The 9858-nt window shown below is 42.0% G+C and overlaps 1 pseudogene; it reads left to right on the top strand.

Annotated features, from left to right (window-relative positions):
- Positions 1–575: 575 nt before the first annotated feature.
- On the top strand, positions 576–1469 carry LOC116582520 (annotated as a pseudogene).
- Positions 1470–9858: the final 8389 nt, after the last annotated feature.

The following is a 9858-nucleotide window of genomic DNA, read 5'->3' as shown; positions in this document are numbered from 1 at the left end:
AAATATTCTGTTTCTCTCCCTTCTGGGCATTTGATAAGCTTTCTCTTCCTTGTCACATGCAGTCACATGACATGCTTTGGCCAATGAAATGTGAGTAGAAATTACAGGTTTCACCACATTGTCTGTTCTCCCTTAAGTAACACCAATGACAAATGATGCAGAGAGCACTGGCCAATTAGCGTGGAACCTGGAGTAAGAATGATGTGGAACAAAGCCCCCTCTGGTTTACCAGGGACAAGAAGCATTAGTGAGAAACAAAATTTGTTTATTTTAAGTCACTGGACTTGGGGCTTGTTTGTTACTACAGCATAACTCAGCTGACTCTAATTGATACCACATCTCTTCCTGAGACTTACTCGTTTCCAGCCCTGCTTCTCAAACTTTAATATACATGTAATATCTGGAGATATTGTTAAAATGTACATTCTGGTTCAGTAGATCTGAAGTGAGGCTCAAGAAACCACATTTCTAAAACAATCTCCCAATCCCAGGTGATGTGGATGCTGCTGGTTCACACTTCTGGGACTGCAAGAATCTAAAACTTCAATGCATGAGAACATAGCAAATAGCTACATATGGCCTTCCCGCACTACATAGGAAGGAGTCCATATGGTGTTGTTTTGCATTCCCATTGTAACTCAAAGGAAACTTTCACAATATTCGGAGCCCTTCATGTCCTACAAATGAAGGAAGAGTATGGTCCTCAAATTCCTTGCAGCAGTAACCCACTTAGGTGGCACCAACCTTGACTTCCAAATGGAACAGTACATCTGCAAAAGGAAAAGGGATGGTATCTACATCATAAATTTGAAAAGAAACTTGGAGAAGGTTCTTCTGGCAGCTCATGCCTTTGTTGCCATTGCAAACCCAGCTGATGTCAATGTCATACCATCTGGGAATACTGGCCAGCGAGCTGTACTGAAGTTTGCTGCTGCTACTGGAGCCATTCCTATTGCTGGCCTCTTCACTCTTAGAACCTTCACTAACCAGATCCAGGCAGCCTTCTGAGAGTCGAGACTTCTGGTGGTTACTGATATGAGGGCTGATCACCAGCTTCTCACAGAGACAGGCTAACCTGCCTACCACTGCTCTGTGTTAACGAGGACGCTCCTCTGAGCTCTGTGGACATCACCATCTCTTGCAAAAACAAAGGAGCTCACTCGGTGGGTCTGATGTGGTGGATGTTGGCCTAGGAAGTTCTGCGCATGTGTGGCACCATTTCCCATGGAGACCCATGGGAGGTCAAGCCTGATTTCTATTTCCACAGAGACCCTGAGGAGATCAAAAAGGAAGAGCAGGCTGCTGATAACTAGGCCCTGACCAAGGAGGAATTTCAGGGTGAGTGGAATGCTCCAGCTCCAGCTCCTGAGTTCACTGCTACTCTACCTGAAGTTACAGACTAGACTGAAGGCATGCTGGTACCTTCCCTGCTGAAGACTGGAGTATGCGGTCACTGCTCAGGCCACTGAATGGGTAGGAACAACCACTGAGTGGTCTTAAGCTGCTCTTCCACAAAAATAAACAAAATGGAAAAGCATTCTTAAAAAAAAAAAAAAGGCTACAAAGCTACATTTAAATTAACTATAATTAAATATTCAGTCTCACAGTCATACTGGCCACCTTTCAAGTGCTGAAAAGCTCCACAAGGCCAGTGGGCTACTGTATTTAATGGCAGAGAGCTGTTTAAACATTTACATCATCACAAAAAGTTTTATCATATGGTGCTATTGTACAGCAGTATCCAGAAACTTAGTGACAGTTAGCCCCGGCATCATGGGGGACGGACATGGTCAAGATAAAGGCAAGCGGAGCTGCTGGTATCAAACAGCAATGCGATGGAAAGCAGAGTGGTTTGAGTCCCAGGACATGAAGCTGAGACAGAAACAAAATGCGACATTCAATCTGAGTACAGGATAAATTCCTGCCCTGCCTAATCATTTTATTTCCCGTGTGGATCATTTTAAGAGATTCCATTTCAGGGAAGGCGGTTCCAGGGAGTCTCTTCTCTCCTTGCCCTGATCTTGTCTGTCCAATTTGGCTAATCTATTTACTTCCCCCAGAAAACACACGACACGAAGTATAACACTTGTTTTTGATCTCCTTTCCCCAAGAAATCAATAGCACTCAGAGAGAGCATGCCTGTAAGCACTGCCAAAAGAGCTACAGAATTATACAGTACAATAGGCATGTGGCTATGATTGGATGCTAGCTGCTGTCTGCTGCCAGTGCGGCTGTACACACTGCGACCCACTTACCTCTCTCCCCACCTTTCTCTTCCCCAGCAATTCAGACAACAGGAAGAATCTCCTGGTTCACCTCATTCCCTCTTCCTTACCCCTGTTCACTCTGAAAATAAGAGACCTGTTTTAGACTCAGACTTGGGCAGGGGTTATTAATCTGAGATCCATGGGCATGGTGGAATTGTGTGAAAAAGCTTGGTGTATGTTACATGGTCCCCAATGCCCCCCACCCCCAAGCTAACACGGAAGTGGGGATGGACTGTAGCTGGCTCCATCCAGATTCTGGTGGCCCAGTGCATCTGGGGAGGAGCAAATACACCCTAAAAGGAACAAAAGGATTGGCATAGACACAGAGAAGAAAAGACATGACAAAAAGACTGCCTGTGAGGGACAGGTTAGGAGTGACCCACTGGAAAAGTCACTGAAAAGCAGAAGGAATAGAGGAAAATGTCATCTAGATACCAATTCAGACCATATGCCCCACTAAACAGTAACTCCCTTTTCACCCTTCCCTATATTACCAAGACCTTAGTCACATTCCCAGGGAATAATCCCAGACTGGTAAAATTCACCCCCCCTCCCTAGCAGCAATAAGGACACAATAACCATTAAGCTGAAGTTGAAATCTATTAGAGCCAAGTTGATAGATGGTGCAAGTTCATAGAGTCTATAGGTTTTAGCAGATTCTTAAAGAATCTCTTGGACTAAAGGTCCACACTGCTGTCTGAAGATCTCTGATAAAAGATACAATGCGTCTGTAAATACTGGCAGAACTGGCCATGTCCTTTCAAGGGCCTCCCTCTTCCACCTTCCTGCCACATATCATTAATAATGTCATGTTCAGGGGCACCTAGCTGGCTCAGTCAGTGGAGTAGGTGACTCTTCATCCCAGGGCCATGGTTTGAGCCCCATGTTGAGTGTACAGATTATTTAAAAATAAAAATCTTTTTTAAAAATAATGATAATGCCACATTGAGGACTTACAGAAACATAGTTACTTTAGTCCTTCTCTGACAATTTCACCTCAAAGATTTCTAACTGCAAGAGAGAATGAATTTATCCCTGACCCCCCTCCTCACTCCAGAGACCTGAGACAGACCCCCCAAATGATCACCATAGCAGGTCAACTTCTTTGAAGTCTGTGGTCCATCTTTAATCATTCTGAGTCTTTACTCTGTAACCTAGCCATGCTTGTTTAAATACAAAAATCATGATTTCTACTACAAATCTTCAAGTACAACTAATACCCAGAAAGTTATGCCAAGCTAATCTGTGGATGCAGGTACTTGCCATCACATAACCATGGGCTTTCCAGACTTGTAACTCTGTGTGAGAAGCACGACAGACTTTGTTGATTCCCTGGCTATTTTCATGAATCTAAGTGCCTTGCCCTTTCCAGACGCTCGAAACACATGGAAATTGAAAAACCCTCCCTTCTAGGAACTCACAGTCTAGAAGATAAAGTAAACAATCATAATTTTGTACATGGATATACTACTGCAAAGGAAAGAACAGGGCACCGGCAACCAGAGGCAGACAATAAGACCTACTAAGGGTCACTGAGATAATGCAGACAAGTGTCTTTGCTTAGTAATTTCTCCCACAGGTGTGAATACATTTAGAGAAGGAAAAAGAGAACTCCTTGATTTTTCTTGAGTGACCAAGACCCTAGAAGGCCTCACTAGATATGTAGGCAGCAGATCTGCACAGAGTTCTCTCATCTCGGCCAAATCTTAATGTAGCTCCTGCTTGCTCAGTTCTGTTCTCTAGTTTATGATTATCACACCCATCCCCATAACATGAAGGTAGGTAGAAAAGGGTACCAAACAGAGCCATCTCTGGTGGCACATCTTTCCTCAGAGGGTGAACAGAAGTTCAGTCTACTGGAAACACAAAATGGGCGCTTGAGCAAGTCTCTGATATATTCAGAATGAGTCAATTCAAAAAACCCATATCCCTCCATTACAGGGGTCAGCAAAAAGCAAGACAGTAAATATTTTAGGTTTTGCCAACCATGCCTAGTCTTTGTCACACTATTCAACTCTGCTCTTATAGCAGGAAAGTGGCCCTAACCACTCCCTCAACAAATGAGCATAACTGTGTTCCAACAAAACTTTATTAATGGATACTCTAATTTCAATTTCATCTAATTTTCCCTTTCTGAAAGTATCATTCTTCTTTGATTTTTTTTTTTGGTAACCATTTAAAAATGTAAAAACTATTCTTAATTTGAGGGCTTATACAAAAGCAGGCAGTGTTTGCCCACCCTGTTGTATTAGTAAACTACTGCTTTTCATCACATGATGGCAAGTTGGTTTTAAGAAAACCCCGCCATCATGTGACTCATTATGCATGAGTCCACATGGCCCCATAGCCATGATGACTGAAAAATCATCGAGGATATAGAGATGAATTTGTGTGTACAAAATATTCCTTTTTATCTGAGCAGTCTTTTCATATTGTTGGATAGATATTGCAGGACATCTGGTTCTAGCAGGTAAAATTTTCATATTTTTATTTTTTGCAGCAAACAAAGAGAAGGAACTGAATGATTTCATCCACCTAGAACAGAGAACAGCAGCCACCTCTCCACAACAAGACAAAAGGACAGCAGCAGAGGAGGCAGGACCCCAGAACAGGCACGCAGGGCACCGGGAGAGCACACAGCCTTCTGTACCACCGCCCACCACCTTGCAAGCCAGGATTAATGGGATTTGCAGGCCATGCTGCCCTACTAGAGGTTGTACTCCTATGAATAAGACAAGGTCCCTGAGCCATACACGTAGCAGATACACGTCAATGCCAGGAAATGTTATCGCCAAACGCTGCCTGCATCATGAGCCATGAGCAAGGCCAGCTGCTCAGGAGTGGAATTTTCTAGCTATCAGAGAGTTCTCAACAATACAGAATACTGCTAAGCTCCTTGGAAACCCAAATTGGATTTCTCTTGTTTTCTTTTTTTCCAACTTCAGGGATCAACTTGGGGTAGCAACTTGGGTATCTTGTTCAAGGAGACAGAAAGTGAATTGATGCACTTTCTGCAAAGTGCATCAAACCCTCTTCCTACTTCCATGCCTAGTATCTCATACCCATAACAGATCTTTAGCAATTCAGTTCCATCCCATTCACTAAACTAAGCCAGTTACTGGAGATAAGGAGTAAACCAGACAGCATTGGTTTGGACTAGTTGGCTAGCAGAGAAAACACCTTACTAGTAAGTCAAATATGACACATATTACAGTAAGAAACACATCAAGTGCTAAAAATGCATCTAGGAAGGGAATCCAGCCTACTCTTGGATGTAGAGAAGGCCTCCTTGAGAAAGGACTCACAGTTGGTGGCATGGTAAAGAGGAAGAGAAGATTTCCAGCAGAAGAAATAAAGTGTGTGAAGAATGCAGAGTAGAAACCGGGGTGTGATCACAGATGTGAAGTATTAAACTCCAAAAAGTATTAAACTCCAAAAAGGAAAGAAGGAACAATTTGGTCCTTGCAAAGTGCCTCTCCCAAGTGTTCCATGACCATCTGCAGCAATACAGAGAGCTAACCTCTCCCATTTTTCTTTCCTTCTGTATACAACTTTATTACAGGGCATCTTGCATGTGGATCAGTTACTTGTTTACAGTTCAGTTCCCCATTTAAACCAAAAGATGGATTTTGTTTTGTATTCCTCATGCCCGTCTGAATGTAAGGACTCAACAGTGAAAGAAACTAGACAAGAATGAACAAAGAAAGGAAGACACAGACAAAGAAAGCAAACTAGAAAGAAAGAACATCAGTGCATTAAAATAATCATTATTGTTATAGATTAATTCCTTCCCTTGGCAATGAGCGGAATGGTAGAATATGGCATTCTAGGCATGGAAGGAAGAGGAGCCAATGTCCTCTCCACATTTTGTCTCTTGTATCTCTTTTGTGTCACTTTTTTAAGTGCCAGCTAGTATTAGTCAACTATTGCTACAATAATGCTGTATGACAACCACTCCAAAATTATTGAGCTTGATTTCTTATTCATAGGCCTCAGGCCAGCTGTAAACTAGGTAGACCAAACTGAACTTGTGGGATGGAGGCTCCAGTCTGAGGGTTAAATTCAGGTCCTCTCTGCACTGTTGGCTCAGTTGGACTTGGCTCTTGCATTCCTATGAGCTCCACAGAAGCTCTCCCTATTTTGGCTGGTACCATTTTCATAACTCGCTTGAAAGTCAGTCACCTAATCAAATCTAGATCTGTCCCACAGCTCACTCTAATATTTTACATGTCTTACGTTGCTTCCATCATCCTGTGGCAAGAGAAACAGAATTGGTTTTTCAGGGTAGAAGGTATTTGTATCTTATTTTATGCAGAAGGGTAACAGCCAACGGAGAGGGAAGAGTTAATGAGTCATGAAAGAAACTGATTAACAGATGGAGCAAGAGCCTGAGGAAAAAAAGCAAGAAGGGAGAGAATCAAGGACAGAGGTAGAGGAACTGGCCTTCAATGGGAACAGAAGGAAGAGGCAAGGAGTCACTTCCTTTCAAAGAAAAGGGAGAGACTGAAGTTGCTAAAGATAAAGGATGCAAGAAGGTGAGGAATGTATTCTAAGGCCTCTATTCTCTCTGGGCAGTTTATCACCAGAGAGTAAGGGACAAAGGGTGAACAAGAAGCCCTCAGGAAAGAACTATAGAGTTGGAAGAGCTTCCCTATGAATAGGAAGAAGCACTGATGAATGCTCATAAGAGAAGTATATGCCAAGCAGAGTTAGGGCCCAGCTAAAGATAGAGGTCAGGAGTTTGTTATGGTCCTCTTCTTTACCATTCTTTTATTTTTCTCCAAAGTGCTCAGCCACCAGGGTGTGAGAGCTGAAAAAGCTGATAGTTGATGAGATCCAAGATTGGATAGAGGCCTTGCAAGCCAAGGAGCCAAAAGTGCAGGAGGTACTGAAAAAGAGTGGTCGAATCAATGGGTCCTGGAATGCAGGCTAAGTGGAGAGGGAAGTGAGATGTGCATAGCAACAAAGGATAAGTCAAATCATTTAGCATCTGAACCAAGTCTCTTATTTACAGAAATCAATAAATCAACACAGTATGTGTTTCTCAAGTGTGTTTCAGAGAACACAATAACACTTTTTTACCCCTCAAGGAGCTTACAGCCTAGCTGGGGAAACAAGATTAATGTATAAATCAATGCATGTCACACACACAGAAAACACAGCAATATTTCAAAAATGTCAAGTTTTTGTATTTTAGAAATATAATGTGTGCTAGAGCACAGTAGCTAGGGTAGCCTATCCTCCTTCACAGAACCAGCACTGGATGCCTGACTTCTTCCACTGAGGAAGGAACTTTTTTTTTTTTTTTTCAGATTTATTTATTTATCTTAGAGAAAGAGAGAGGTAGGGTGGGGGTAAGGGCAGAGGGAGCAGGAGATGAAGAATCTCCAATAGACTTCCCACTGAGCATGGAGCCCAGTGCAGGACTCAGTGTTGGGCTCAATCTCATGACCCTGAGATCATGACCTGAGCTGAAATCAAGAGTGGGACACTTAACTGACTAAATCACCCAGGTGCCCCTGAAAAAGAAACTCTTACCCAGACCTACCACGAGGTGACTAGATTCTTGATGGCAGATAAGATAGAATATTAGCTTTTATGTCCTAAGTATTTTGCATAGACACGTGGGGAATCAATAAATGTTTAAACAAACAAATGAATCTCTGGAAACCTTGAAACCAATGGAACTGAGTTCAGTTGACTAAAGAAAGTGCTGAATGGACGAGCAGGGTGTGTGCAGGTGAACACGTGAGACTAGAGCTATTGTTCACCACCTGCTTCACAATATGAGTGGGTGATTTGGCCCCATTCAAAGGACCAGGAATGGAAAAAACCGTATTACCGTATGGTAGTACATTTCAGACTCCGTGGAGCAGTCAGCCCTGTACTGAGTACTTTGGGGATGGAGAAGAAACAGAAACTCTGTTTTCAATTTTGTAGTTTATTATCTAGTTGAGGAGATATGAGGCACATAAACCCATGGGGCCAAAAAAAACCAAAAAACAAAAAACAAACAAAAAACATCTAAAACAGTCTGTGACATCATTCTAGACCTGATGTCCCCTGCAGTTAGAATTACACAAAAATTAAATTAAGTGTGTGTGTGCGTGTGTGTGTGTGTAAACATTAGCTAGAGAAGATGATGGTTGTTCTGGAGCTAATTTTAGCTGTATCCACCCAATATATACTTCCTCCTCTATCAAATTCAGCTAAAGAGCCTTTTCAAAATTCACAAGCTGGCATCCCTACAGAGTCTACTCAGTAAACCCGTCATAGAACAAAATAACCTCTTTATCTTAAAAACTTCCAGAAGTGATTTACCTGTCCATCAAATAGAAAGAAGCATTTATTTAAACAACTTGAAAATGGAGAGATTAGCAATGAATAAAAAGAAGCTAAGTTTTACATCCAGGTGATATAATTCAACTGACCTAAAATAGAATGAAAAAGCAAATTACAAAAGAAAAAAAAAGTACCAAACAACAAAAAGAAAGGTATGTAGACCACATGAGTAAAAAAAAGAGCCTTTGAAACACTATATGTTAACAATAACCATGTAAAAAATAAAGTGTATCGATACGGCTCCAAGGAGAATATACGGTTTACAAAGTTATAAAGTCTACAACTAAGATTTTAACTATTTTATATATATATATATATATATATTTTAGATCTTATTTACTTATTTGACAGAGAGAGAGAGATCACAAGGAGGCAGAGAGCAGGCAGAGAGAGGGGAAAAGCAGTCTTCCTGCTGAGCAGAGAACCCAATGTGGGGCTCAATCCCAGGACTCTGAGATCACGACCTGAGCCGAAGGCAGAGACTTAACCAACTGAGCCACCCAGGTGCTCCTATAAAATATTTTTTATTAACATATAATGTATTATTTGTTTCAGGGGTACAAGTCTGTTATCCATCAGTCTTACACAATTCACAGCACTCACCATAGCACATGCCCTCCCCAATGTCCATCACTCAGCCACATCATCCCTCCCAGCCTCCTCCCCTCCAGGAACCCTCAGTTTGTTTCCTGAGATTAAAAGTCTCTTATGGTTTATCTCCCTCTCCATTCATACCATTTCATTTCTCCCCCTCTTCCCCCATGATCCTTTGCCTTGTTTCTCAAATTCTGCATATCAGTGAGATCATATCATAAATGTCTTTCTCTGATTGATGTATTTTGCTTAGCATAATGCCCTCTAGCTCCATCCATGTCACTGCAAATGGCAAGATTTCAATTTTTTTTATAAACATATAATGTATTTTTAGCCCCAGGGATACAGGTCTGTGAATCACCAGGTTTACACACTTCACAGCACTCACCATAGCACACACAACCCCCAATGTCCATAACCCCACCACCCTCTTCTGACTCCCCTCCCCCCAGCAACCCTCAGTTTGTTCTGTGAGATTAAGAGTCTCTTACGGTTTGTCTCCCTCCTGATCCCATCTTGTTTCATTTATTCTTTTCCTACCCACCACATTGCATCTCCACTTCCTCATATCAGGGAGATCATATGATAGTTGTCTTTCTCCGTTTGACTTATTTCGCTAAACATGATACCCTCTAGTTCCATCCACGTCATCGCA

Source organism: Mustela erminea, chromosome 2, assembly GCF_009829155.1.
Source record: "Mustela erminea isolate mMusErm1 chromosome 2, mMusErm1.Pri, whole genome shotgun sequence".
NCBI classification, from domain to species: domain Eukaryota; kingdom Metazoa; phylum Chordata; class Mammalia; order Carnivora; family Mustelidae; genus Mustela; species Mustela erminea.
Note: the sequence above shows the minus strand (reverse complement) of the source record. Positions and strands in the feature narration are given on the sequence as shown.